Here is a 14765-nt window from a genome sequence, read left to right as displayed (position 1 = left end):
AACTTTTACCCCTTTTTTGTGGTATCCAATTGGTAGTTACATTCTTGTCTCATCGCTGCAACTCCTATACGGAGTCGACATGAAAATGCCTAAAAAACAACAAATTTAAAGTTTTGGAATGGCCTAGTCAAAATCCAAACCTAATCCCAATTGAGATGTTGTGGCAGGACTTGAAACGAGCAGTTCATGCTTGAAAACTCACAAATGTCGCTGAGTTACAGCAGTTCTGCATGGAACAGTGGGCCAAAATTCCTCCACAGCAACTTGAGAGACTGATCAACAACTACAGGAAGTGCAGTTAAAGGTGGCGCAAACAGCTATTGAGTGTAAGGGGGCAATTACTTTTTCACAATTACTTTTTGAGTGTTGCATAACTTTGTTTATGAAATATATATGTAATTGTTGTGTTATTGTTCACTCAGGTTCCCCTTATCTAATATTAGGTTTGGTTGAAGTTCTGATAACATTCAGTATCAAAAATATGTAAAAGTAGAGAAAATTTGAAAGGGGCAAATACTTTTTCATGGCACTGTATATACCTAGACAACACATCTTAATGATTTCATTATGATCAATCAAATATTTTTGTATCATATATGCAACTGTACTGTAGGTAATAGGTTTATATAATAAAATTAGTAGGTTAATGAAATAAAATATTACATACTTGAAATAGAAATATATACATTTTATTATTAAACAATTGCAACAATGTGTTACATACTTTGTGTGCTATCATTACATTTTAGAGAATGGTTACTGTATTAACATATTTGTCAATACGTTAAAACTGTACAGTATGCATATGTTTTCAGATATTTGTATTGTGTAGTTGGGAAAATGTACAGTTATTTGGATTAACGTGTCTGTTTATTTCTTGCTGTCAATAATTGCATTTCTCCACAAGGGAGCACTGTAGAGTCATATTTTATTTTGTCAATGTAATACAGTATATGTACAAAAGTATGTGGACACCCCTTCAAGTTAGTGGATTCGGGTATTTCAGCCACACCCTTAGCTGACAGGTGTATAAAATCGATCACACAGCCATGCAATCTCCATAAACAAACATTCGCAGTAGAATGGCCTTACTGAAGAGCTCAGTGACTTTCAACATGGCACCGTCATAGGATGCCACCTTTCCAACAAGTCAGTTCGTCAAACTTCTGCCCTGCTAGAGCTGCCCCGATCAACTATAAGTGCTGTTATTGTGAAGTGAAAATGTCTAGAAGCAACAACGGCTCAGCCGCGAAGTGGTAGGCCACACAAGCTCACAGAACGGGACCGGTGAGTGCTGAAACGCGTAATGCGTGAAAATCGTCTATCCTCGGTTGCAACACTCACTACCGCGTTCCAAACTACCTCTGGACGTAACATCAGCACAACAACTGTTTGTCGGGAGCTTCATGAAAAGGGTTTTCATGGCCGAGCAGCCGCACACAAGCCTAAGATCGCCAAGCGCAATGCCAAGCTTTGGCTGGAGTGGTGTAAAGCTCACCGCCATTAGACTCATTACACCGCCAACGCCATTAGCGTTCTCTGGAGTGAGGAATCACGCTTCACCATCTGGCAGTCCAAAGGACAAATCTGGGTTTGGCGGATGCCAGGGGAACGTGTCCTGCCCGAATGCATAGTGCCAACTGTAAAGTTTTATGGCTAAGCCCCTTAACGCTACAGCATACAACGAATTCTAGACAATTCTGTGCTTCCAACTTTGTGGCAACAGTTTGGGGAAGGCCCTTTCCTGTTTCAGCATAACAATGCCCCCGTGCTCAAAGCAAGGTCCATACAGAAATGGTTTGTCGAGATTGATGTGGAAAAACTTGACTGGCCTGTACAGAGCCCTGACCTCAACCCCATCGAACACCTTAAGGATGAATTGGAACCAGGCTTAATTGCCCAACCTCACTAATGCTCTTGTGGCTGAATGTCCCTGCAGCCATGTTCCAACATCTCGTGGAAAACCTTCCCAGAAGAGTGGAGGCTGTTATAGCAGCAAGAGGGGGACCAACTTCATATTAATGCCCATGATTTTGGAATGAGATGTTCGACAAGCAGGTGTCCACATAATTTTGTTCATGTAGTGTACATTTTCTGAACAGGAACAAAGTCAGAAGTATTGGTACTGTAAAATGACAAGAAAATAGAACTGATCTGATTGACTGAGAAATTGTTACCTCTTGAAAGGATCAATGGATATATCACTTGAACTTGAGCTCCTGTGTAAACAGCTTTTTTGTTAATTAGGAGTTTAAATCGTATAATATTTCTGAACGTTTCTGGTGAGCTGCTGTTTCTTTGGGATGAGGGATAGAGGACTAGCCTTGTGCCAGATCTGTTTGTGCTATCTTACCAACTTCTATTGGCATGTTCATGTCAGGCGAGAGAGTGGCCATAAATTGGCAAGAAAGCACAAACATTTATGTCCTAAACATTTAACGCGACTTAAAGTCAATAATGCAATAATATTATACAACACCTCTTAAATATGTACATCAAAACAAGAAGACACGTAAACACTGCAGCAGTGAAAGCAGTGGCATGTATTCATGGATGTCAAGGGAAGCCAGGCTTTCCTTAAAAATGTGTTTCAGATTTTTCCTTCAATTCGCAAGAGGCTGAATGTATCTCAGAAGGAGAAAGCATCCGAGCGAGCAAAGCAGCACCCCTCTATCTCTCTACGTGTAGGCAATCTATCTGATGCTGTCTGGTTCAAACGAGTATGACATTTAGAAGATACTGCAATAGTAGCTTAATTCTGTGTCTCACACTATTCACATCTCATGTATTGCCTGACTACAGTATTGTATCTTGATATGTTAATAAATGCATGCTGTGTTCATTTTGGCATGGTTACCTGCCTACAACACCCACTGTAGTGTGCGTAGGTCGCAATCCCATAGTAAGTAAATAGAGCTAACTGGCTAGCTACTTCTGTTAGCTATCCAGATAGCCACAAAGAATTGTTAGCATTTTTGCCTGTTATACTATCTGGTTAGCTACATTATTACGATCAGTGGCGACCCGTCATTCAGGGCAGAGCCCCACCTGTATTGAGCCCCACATGTTTTGCTAAAAAAAATGAACAAAATTAAACAGTTTTGCATGTTATTTTGGCATTAATACATGTCACATATGAGTTTGCAAACAATGTAAAAAATTGCTATAATAATCGTTGAGTTAATAAAGCTGCAGTTGCGCCGTGATTGGCTCAGTGTTCTGTCAATCATGGGGAGAGTACGTCACTGTCAAGTCTAACGGTAGACTTTGAAAATTCAAGCCCCTTGGGTGCAGCCATAGAGTTAAATTAGAAGTGCCCATCAGAAGGCTCAAGGTCATTGGCCACAGATAAAATGACGTTAAGTCTACTGTAGCTTTGATTGGACTGATCATGTCAACATCATACCTTCAAAATCTTAGCTAGCAGTCATCATCATGAGTCAAGTCGACAATCTACTGGCAAATCCATTTTAATCCATGTCATATGAAGAGAAATTATAGATCAAATGTATCGGTGCTCATCTGCCATTGGACATAAACATTACACAACAAGTTGGAAATCGCAAATTCAACATTGAGTGGTTTGGAAACAATCAGTGGCAGTAGCTAACTGCAAGCATTGCAAAGCAATCACTAGCCTGCTATTCAGTGACAGTGGCTGTGTGGTCCCAAATCTGGGATTACGTGTCTCTTTTCCAAGTTTAAAATGATAAACATTCAACATTGGCCATGCTGTCAATGAAGCTGCCATGCTGTCAATGAAGTCAATGAAACTGGGAATTTAGGGGGAAAAACGAGCTCCGACTGGGAAAAATCAGTTTTAATCAGTCATCCAACTCAGAATTCCATGTCGGGCATCTTTCTAGAGCTTCGACTTTCCTACCTGAAGTTCACTGACGAGTGGCGCAGGTCCTAATCCAGGCACTTGTCCTCTCCCAGCTGGACTACTAAAACTTGCTGTTGGCTAGGCTCCCCGCTTGTGCCATAAAACCCCTGCAATTTATCCAGTATGCTGAAGTCCCCCTGGGGCTCAAGCTTCCCAATGTCTCAAATGTCATCTTGCTCCTCCGCACAATCCACTGGCTTCCAGTCAAAGCTTGAATCCACTACAAGACCATGGTACATGCCTACGGAGCAGCAAGATTAGCAGCTTCCTCCTGAAGCTAGGACAGCAGAGTCCCTTTCCATCTTTCGAAAACATCTGAAACCCTACCTCTTCAAAGAGTATTTGAATATTATTTTTTTATTGGATTCTCACTGACCTGGTGGCACAGCAGGAAATTCAAGTAGTTACTAACAAACAGGGTTCGAGTTCAAATCCCAATGAATTAGCATACAGCAAAAACACCTACATTTAGCAGAAAAAAACACAGTGACTTATTGTATATTTACCGTATTTTCACGGCAACCAGTAGCTGTAGTGTACCATAAAATTATAGGACATTTTTAACAGTGCAGTTACCTGAGGTTTGTGTATCTTTGTTAACAACAACTGGTGCGCGATCTGTAATGTTAAGGATGTCTCGAGTTTTTGCTCACTTGAGTTAGAATACCTCATGATAAGCTGCAGGCCATACTATTTACCAAGAGAGTTTTCATCTACATTATTCATAGCTGTCTATTTACCACAACAAACCAATGCTGGTACTTAGAGCGCACTCAACGAGCTGTATACGGCCATAAGCAAACAATAAAATGCACATCCTGAGGCGACGTTTCTCGTGGCCGGTGATTTTAATGCAGGGAAACTGAAATCTGTTTTACCTAATTTTTTATCCGCATGTCACCTTTGCAACTAGAGGTGAAAAAACTCATAGATCGCCTTTACTTCACACACAAAAACACATACTGTACAAGGCCCTACCTCGCCCTACCTTTGGAAAATCACACCATAACTCTATCCTCCTGCTTCCTGCTTACAAGCAAAAACTCAAACAGGAAGTACTAGTGACATGCTCATTATGGAAGTGGTCCGATGAAGCAGATGCTAAGGTACATGACTGTTTCGCTAGCACAGACTGGAATATATTCTCGGATTCATCTGATGGCATTGAGAAGTTACCACATCAGTCACTGGTTTCATTAATAAGTGCATCGGCGACATCGTCCCCACAGTGACCGTAAATACATACCCCAACCAGAAGCTATGGATTACAGGCAAAATCCACACTGAGGTAAAGGCTGCCGCTTTCAAGGAGCGCATACACTAATCTGGATGCTTATAAAAAATCCCTCAAAGACCTCCGACAAGCCATCAAACAGGCAAAGTCTAAATACAGGACTAACATCGAATCCTACTACGCTGGCTCTGATGCTTGACGGATGTGGCAGGATTTGCAAACTATCACGTATTACAAAGGGAAACCCAGCCGTGAGCTGCCCAGCGATGCAAACCTACCAGAGGAGCTAAATGCCATCTATGCAAGCAACACTGAATCATGCATGAGAGCACCAGCTGTTCCGGAATACTGTGTGATCTCTGTAGCCGATATGAGTAAGACCTTTAAACAGGTTAACATTCCCAAGGCCGCAGGGCCAGACGGAATACCAGGACGCGTACACAGAGCATGCGTTGACCAGTTGGCAAGTGTCTTCACTGACATTTTCAACCTATCCCTGACCCGGTCTGTAATACAAACTTGCTTCAAGCAGACCACCATAGTCCCCATGCCCAAGAACGCCAAGGTAACCTGCTTAAATGACTATCATCCCATAGCACTCACATCTATAGCCATTAAATGATTTGAAAGGCTGGTCAGGGCTCACATCAACGCCATCATTCCAGACACCCTGGACCCACTCCAATTTGCATACCGCCCCAACAGATCCACGGATGATGCAATCTCTATTGCATTCCACACTGCCCTCACCCACATGGACAAAAGGAATAACTATGTAAAGATACTAGCATTCAACACCATAGTCCCCTCCAGGCTCATTACCAAGATCAGGACCCTTGCTAAAGTTGATCTCAACTTTAGCAAAACAAAGGACCTAATCATGGACTACAGGAAACGGATGTGCAAGCACACCCCCATCCACCTTGATGAGCCTGTAGTGGAGCAGGTCGAGAGCTTCAAGTTCTTTGGTGTCCACGTCACTAAGGAATGAACATGGTGCACACACTCCCACACAGTTGTGAGCTTACATGTCTTTTTGATGAGCACCCCTCACGCAATCAACTTCGTGGCGATACAGAGTTCCCTTGTAAGCCTATATGACGGGAAACTGTGAAGACAGCTATATATCATATGGCCTGTTTCTGTTAATGAGTCTTTTATTAAATAATGTGAAACAATGTTGTGTCTGTTTGCTGCTTTTCATTAAATCATGCATAGTTGTTCGTTATATGGCCTAAAATGTATTTGCACATATTGGCAGAAAATGATCTACAGGCTATAGCCTACTGAATTTTGATCAGTTATGAAAATAAAAATTTCATGTGGAAAATAAAATATCCTATAAAAGGCCGAAATTTCGACGTTTCAGTTAAAACAGACTATTTGTCACATGATTAAAGCAACGAAAACATTGTGATTTTAGAGACAAAAAGAAACAATAGCCCATAGGGTTTAGGGCTCTCACCATCATCATCATTATTATTATTAAAATAATTCTAATTCAATCAAGTCACAATTATCAGCTTTGGTATGGACAAAAAGAACACCTATGTGAGAATGCTGTTCATTGACTACAGCTCCGCGTTCAACACCATAGTGCCCACGAAGCTCATCACTAAGCTAAGGACTCTGGGACTAAACACCTCCCTCTGCAACTGGATCCTGGACTTCCTGACGGTCTGCCCCCAGGTGGTAAGAGTAGGCAACAACATGTTTGCCACCCTGATCCTTAACGCTGGGGCCCCTCAAGGGTGTGTACTTAGTCCCCTCCTGTATTCCCTGTTCACCCACAACTGTGTGGCCAAACATGACTCCAACACCATCATTAAGTTTGCTGACGACACAACAATGATAGGCCTGATCACCGACAACCATGAGACGGTATGTAGGGAGGAGGTCAGAGAACTGGCAGTGTGGTGCAAGGACAACAACCTCTCCCTCAATGTGAGCAAGACAAAGGAGATGATCGTGGACTACAGGAAAAGGTGGGCCGAACAGGCCCCCATTAACATCGACGGAGCTGTAGTGGAGCAGGTCGAGAGTTTCAAGCTCCTTGGTGTCCACATCACCAACAAACTATCATGGTCCAAACATACCAAGACCATCATAAAGAGGGCACGACAAAACCTTTTCCCCCTCAGAAGACTGAAAAGATTTGGCATGGGTCCCCAGATCCTCAAAAGGTTCTACAGCTGCACCATCTAGAGCATCCTGACCGGTTGCATCACCGCCTGGTATGGCAACTGCTCGGCATCTAACCATAAGGCGCTACAGAGGGTAGTGCGAACGGCCCAGTACATCACTGGGGCCAAGCTTCCTGCATTCCAGGACCTATATAATAGGCGGTGTCAGAGGAAAGCCCATAAAATTGTCAGTGACTCCAGTCACCCAAGTTATAGACTGTTTTCTCTGTTACCACACGGCAAGCGGTACCAAAGCATCAAGTCTAGGACCAAAAGGCTCCTTAACAGCTTCAACCCCCAAGCCATTAGACTGCTGAACAATTCATAAAAATTGCCACCGTACAATTTACATTGACCCCCCCCGCCCCCCTCTTGTACGCTGCTGCTACTCAATATTTGTTTGTTATCTATGCATAGTCACTTCACCCCCCCCTACATGTACAGATGACCTCAACTGACCTGTACACCCGCACACTGACTCGGTACCGGTGCCCCCTGTATATAGCCTCGTTATTGTTATTCTTATTGTGTTGTTTTTTATTATTACTTTTTATTTTAGCCTACTTGGTAAATATTTTCTTATTCTTGAACTGCACTGTTGGTTTTGGGCTTGTAAGTAAGCATTTCACGGTAAAGTCTGCACTTCATTTGCACGTGGCAAATAAAGTTTGATTTGATTTGATTTGACATTGGTGAGTAGGATTTCAAAGTTAGGAGAGACACATGGGTAGGTCTACCAACGGAAAACATCTGAAAACGAAAATGATTATGAAATTCAGACCAGAGAAGTCCAATGTTTACAGTATATACAACGTCTTCCTTTCCCCCTACATTTTAACAGTCTAATAAGTCAATTTAATATAGGACAACATCACAAAATCCAATTGGCCTACGTCATTTCATTTAGTCTCATCATGATATGGAAAATGTGGGCTATTTCAAAAGAACAGATTACCATATCTTGAGTTGGCTGTATAGGCTATTATACAACAAATCTATGAGAGGTTCAACTTTAATGCAAGGGCATCTTTTGAGAATGTTGTCCATTTTGTTTTGAAATCAGTATTTGTCCATCTCTCCCATTGTTCCCATTTTTAATAAAAAAATATTCATGAGAGATTCACAAGACTATAACATTGGAATGTTGTAAAGTGCTGCCCTACCTTGGCTGGCGAGGACACAGATGAAGCCATTGAATAAAATGAATTTCAAGGAATTAAAGCTTTTGAACCTGTTTTAAAATGATGTAGGCCTTTTTCTGCCTGTATTGTTTGTACTATTCTTTTCGTAACATACGAGACATCAAAATATTCTAGAATATTGCGTGCTATCACAACAGCTGTTCACTTTACTGTCATTCTGAAAATTATTTTCTGAATCAGCTGATGATTGTTGAAACAGGGTTCAAGTTCAATGTCGAATTTCACAGATCAATTATTATTATTATTATTATTATTATTATTATTATTATTATTATTATATTGATAGGAAAACAACACTGCCATTAATACAAGGAACGAAAAGTGTTTTATGTCACCCAATTTCTGAGTACAATTTTATTAGAATGTATTAAAATGTTCCATTCCAATGACGCCCAAAATACTGTTCAAGTTTTAGGAGTTCATACTGTAAAATATTAACAGGCACACAAACTAAAGTATGCTGCTAATGAACAATAACTAGGCCCAATTGATTGCCTTTGAAACTATCCTCTTTGAACCGTCGGATCTGAATAAATGGGTTGGATGGATGGCTTCGATAGTCCCAGCAGTCAAATTGCAAGTCGTTCATATGCTAATAATCCAAATATTCTACTTAAAAAGATATTGCACTGCTACCCTCAGTATTCTTTATTCTTAGTGGAGGTCAGAACAAGCAATGGAACCCGAACGTATCCTCTGTGTGTGGAAGAAATATCCTGGCTCATGACGGCTACAACACCGAATACGATGCTTTCGAATGCCAGGGTCGCGGAACCCTCACTGATGGGGTTATCTCCAATTTATCTGGAGAGCACAACCATATCCCAGACAATGCTTGGATATGGATCTGAAAGGTGATGAACGGCCTGAAGGATAGAAGCCTGGAAACCCAGAAAGAAACTTAGCAAGTTGTGGACCGGGTACACGTGACTTGCCTGCTCTGCACCAACAAAAGAACAATGCGGCACCCCCTCTTTGAACTCGTCATCCCTGAAACCTACAAGGGCTACAACGGAGAGCTGTTCCTCCAGCATGACAGTGGACCCGGGCCAGACACAAGTGCGATCTTCACAACCACACGCAACTTGTAGTACCTGTGTGACTCAAAGGACTGGTTTGCAGATGGAACATTCATGACAACCCGTCCTTTGTACACCATACCTGGGTTGCATGGTTCAAACGGTCTTCGTGTTGCTGCAAAATAAGACTGAGGTATGTATCAACGGTTACTATTGACGTTGTTATATTGAAGTGTTCAAAATGTAGGCGTAAACATGCAGTCTAGCATGATATATTTTACATTTTTAGGGAACATAGGCTTGTGCGTAAATGCGACGCTGAAGAGCCTCAGGCCCAACCTGAAACCAGATTCAGTCATGACTGACTTCGAGCCGGCGGTTTTTAAAGTCTTCGCAAAGGTGTTTCCTGGGACCCACAACCGGGGTTGCTTCTTTCACATGAAACAGGCCATTTGGCAAAAAGTACAAATACTTCCCAATGTGAGACAAAAGTACCTCAACAACACTGACTACCCACAAAAGATCAGGAAGCTCGGCACGCTCGCCATAATCCCACCGACTGACGCACCTCTTCCTCCCTCCACCCCCCTCTTCCCGCTTCCCTGCCTTCACTGACTTTGTCACACCAAGGTTCAGATGAGTGAGTTGGGTCTCCAGTACCTGGCGTGCTGTGGCTGCTCTGTGTCTGACTCTACTGTCTGACTCTACATGTGTTGCAAAGGAAATCATCACTGAGAGGTAAGAGAGATCAGTACTGACTGGCTGCTAGAATAAACTGAGAATGGAGGGATGTGAAATGTGCACTGTGTGGTACTGCACGATATTGTAGGCATAAGAAATGAAATGTTAACATCACTTCCTTGTATTGTGGTTGCAGCACACCGGCCCAACATCAACAAGAACCCTGTATTTAAGTAAGTAGGATGCTCTGTCTGTTTTTTTCTTTGTCTTAAGTGTAGTGCTGCTGAGCTGCTGACCTGTAACTGGGCTATGGGCCCCTCCTCCTCATCTGGGCTATGGGCCCCCCCTCCTCATCTGGGCTATGGGCTCGGCTACACTGGCCTGGCTGGCCAGACACCACAGTGTTGTTAACCTTATCAGTCCCAAGACCCCAGAAAAAAATGGCTTTTAATTTATCTGACATTCATTTATCTGCATGTTCAACCCTTATATTTAGCCTCAATTGTTTTAACATTTATTTTCAGGATATCCAGGGCTACAAGTAGAACACAATTAATTTGACATAACAGTTGCATTCATGATTTTTCTTGACAAATGTCAATAAAATTAAAAAGGTCTGCCAAAACAAAAACCTGATGAAATGAATTTATATGAACGCTGTAAGTACAATAATGTTTGCTCAGTGGGAAATGAATATCCAGCTAGTCAGTGACAACTGCGTGGAGTTTGTGACAGCAACAATGTGAACTTATTACAGTATTATAGACATTATGTCCTGGGATTTCCTATGATCTTCTAACGACTCCTGTGTAGATTGTGAGCATCATAGAGCAAAACATGTTACACATGCGTGCTCGTGAGAGTTTCAGCTATTTTAAATAGTTTGTAGCTCAAACAATTCTGATGTTTTTGTAAAAAAGACTCTGCCAAAGGCCCCTTCGGGATGCGCCCTTGTCTCACAAACCCTTCTCTAGCTCAGCCCCCCGTCAATCACACAGACTATTTGTTGATACAAAGAAATAAACAAATCCAATGATACAACCCATAATTCTGTAGCTCAAACATACAATGTTTAAAAGGGGTTAGAAGTCCTAAATCACGCCGCCACAACGGTGGGACTCAATGGGTTAACGAACCTATGTTTGAAGTTGCAACCTATTTCTTTCAACACTCAATTTACTTTTCCTCTTTAGTTAAACCTAATAAATAACTAATGTATACAACTAATTTTGTCATGTTATACCAAGAAGGTTTGTCACTTTGGAAAAACATATGCACATTTCTACAATTGGGTTACAAGCAATTCCATACATTTCTTAGTATCAATATATTAACTTGGTTCCATAACATGAAATAATGACTCCAAAAAACTTTCTTTACATAAGACTTTATTAACTGGTAACAATATTGGCACCAAATGATAACCATCTCATCAATGTAAATCTTCCCTGCTCTTTAGTATCACAGTACTTACAACAATTTAATTTTAGATTTAGTGATGGCAGACAACATCATGAAAAAACAGAACAGATTAACTGCAATGACATATATACTCACAGGTGGCCAAAAATAACAAACCTCCAACTCTTCTGATAGGCTTCCGCAGCTATGTCACACCCACCCTTTTTTGGTTGTGACATTGTATTTCATGGTACTGTGTTGTATATTCCATATGAGCTGCAAAGTAATGGTATTCATCAATGGTTATCTCCTACCGGTGTGCGAGATAACCATTATTATGGTTATGTTTGATAAATGACGCTTTTTCTGTGAGTACGAACATTCTAAATTCAGTTTGTAAGTAGTATTTTAAAATAGTTTCCATGCAATATTGATAAATGAGGCCCCAGGTCAGGTGAACAGGAGCTCGCAATGTTTTCAACATCGGTACACCAGGAATTGTTTATGAGGAGACATACCCCACCACCCAGCTCTTACCAGAAGCACCGTTCGATTAATTAAGAATACAGAGAAGCCGTCTGGTTAAATAGCAGAGATGAGTGTATAGTCTGAAAGCCACGTCTCATTTGATAAAATATGTTGTGTTATGCCATTACATGTTACAGTACAGTATACAGTTGAAGTCAAAGTTTACATACACTTAGGTCGGAGTCATTAAAAGTAGTTTCTCAACCACTCCACAAATTTCGTTTGAACAAATTATAGTTTTGGCAAGTCGGTTAGAACATCTACTTTGTACATGACACAAGTAATCTTTACAACAATTGTTTACAGACAGATTATTTCACTTATAATTCGCTGTATCACAATTCCAGTGGGTCAGAAATGTACATATACTATGTTGACTATGCCTTCAAACAGCTTGGAAAATTCCAGAAAATTATGTCATGGCTTTAGAAGCTTCTGATAGGCTAATTGACACCATTTGAGTCAATTGGAGGTGTACCTGTGGATGTATTTCAAGGCCTACCTTCAAATTCAGTGCCTCTTTGCTTGATATCATGGAAAAATCAAAAGAAATCAGACCTCAGAAAAAAATTGTAGACCTCCACAAGTCTGCTTCATACTTTGGAGCAATTTCCAAACGCCTGAAGGTACCACGTCCATCTGTACAAACAATAGTACACAAGTATAAACACCATGGGACCACGCAGCCATCATACCGCTCAGGAAGGAGATGCATTCTGTCTCCTAGAGATGAACGTACTTTGGTGCGAAAAGTGCAAATCAATCCCAGACCAATAGCAAAGGACCTTGTGAAGATGCTGGAGGAAACAGGTACAAAAGTATCTATATCCACAGTAAAACGAGTCCTATATCGACATAACCTCAAAGTCCTCTCAGCAAGGAAGAAGCCACTGCTCAAAACCGCCATAATAAAGCCAGACTACGGTTTGCAACGGCACATGGGGACAAAAATCATACTTTTTGGAGAAATGCCCTCTGGTCTGATGAAACAAAAATAGAACTGTTTGGCCATAATGACCATCATTATGTTTGGCTCCCCCTTTTTTCTCCGGCTTGCAAGCCGAAGAACACCATGCCAACCGAGAAGCATGGGGGTGGCAGCATCATATTGTGGGGGTGGTTTGCTGCAGGAGGGACTGGTGCACTTCACAAAATAGATGGCATCATGAGGGTGGAAAATGATGTGGATATATTGAAGCAACGTCTCAAGGCATCAGTCAGGAAGTTAAAGCTTGGACGCAAATGGGTCTTCCAAGTGGACAATGACCCCAAGCATACTTCAAAAGTTGTGGCAAAATGGCTTAAGGACAACAAAGTCAAGGTATTGGAGTGGCCATCACAATGCCCTGACCTCAATCCCATAGACAGTTTGTATGCAGAACTGAAAAAGCGGTGGCAGACCACGTGTAACAACACCTGCACATGATCGGTACATTCGAACATCACTCCTGCGGGACAGGTACAGAATGGCAACAACAGCCCGAGTTACACCAAGAACGCACAATCCCTCCATCAGTGCTCAGACTGCCCGCAATAGGCTGAGAGAGGCTGGACTCAGGGCTTGTAGGCCTGTTGTAAGGCAGGTCCTCACCAGACATCACCGGCAACAACGTTGCCTATGGGCACAATCCCACCATCGCTGGACCAGACAGGACTGGCAAAAAGTGCTCTTCACTGACGAGGTGCCGTTTTGTCTCACCAGGGGTGATGGTCGGATTCACGTTTATCGTCGAAGGAATGAGCGTTACACTGAGGCCTGTACTCTGGAGCGGAATCGATTTGGAGGTGGATGGTCTGTCATGGTCTGGGGCGGTGTGTCACAGCATCATCGGACTGAGCTTGTTGTCATTGCAGGCAATCTCAATGCTGTGCGTTACAGCGAAGACAACCTCCTCCCTAATGTGGTACCCTTCCTGCAGGCTCATCCTGACATGACCCTCCAGCATGACAATGCCACCAGCCATACTGCTCCTTCTGTGCCTGATTTCCTTCAAAACAGGATTGTCAGTGTTCTCCCATGGCCAGCGAAGCGCTCGGATCTCAATCCCATTGAGCACGTCTGGAACCTGTTGGATCGGAGAGTGAGGACTAGGGCCATTCCCCCCAGAAATGTCCGGGAACTTGCAGGTGCCTTGGTGGAAGAGTGGGGTAACATCTCACAGCAAGAACTGGCAAATCTGGTGCAGTCCATGACTTAATGCAGCAGGTGGCCAGATACTGACTGTTACTTTTGATTTTGATTTTGACCCCCCCTTTGTTCAGGGACACGTTATTCCATTTCTGTTAGTCACTTGTCTGTGCAACTTGTTCAGTTTATGTCTCAGTTGTTTAATCTTATGTTCATACAAATATTTACACATGTTAAGTTTGCTGAAAATAAACGCAGTTGACAGTGAGAGGACGTTTCTTTTTTTGCTGAGTTTATATCAGGGATGATACTTTACCACCACTAGAGAGCAGTATGTTACCACAGTAATATTCTCTGTTGGAATGACACTGCTCAGGCTGGATTTCATAAACACACACGCAAGAAAAATAAGTAATATAAAGGAAAAGTAATAATAACCTTACTGAAAATAGTTAAAGGTAAAGTAATATTGCTAAGGAGTAAAGCAATCAAGCTGAAATCTA

General features: G+C 42.0%; 1 pseudogene; it reads left to right on the top strand.

Annotated features, from left to right (window-relative positions):
* Window positions 1-2842, top strand: part of LOC129855586 (pituitary adenylate cyclase-activating polypeptide type I receptor-like) — a 67732-nt pseudogene extending 64890 nt beyond the window's left edge.
* The last annotated feature ends 11923 nt before the right edge of the window (window positions 2843-14765 follow it).

This window comes from Salvelinus fontinalis, chromosome 5 (assembly GCF_029448725.1).
Source record: "Salvelinus fontinalis isolate EN_2023a chromosome 5, ASM2944872v1, whole genome shotgun sequence".
Lineage (NCBI taxonomy): Eukaryota > Metazoa > Chordata > Actinopteri > Salmoniformes > Salmonidae > Salvelinus > Salvelinus fontinalis.
The sequence above is the reverse complement of the archived record's forward strand: the minus strand, read 5'-3'. Positions and strand labels throughout refer to the sequence as shown.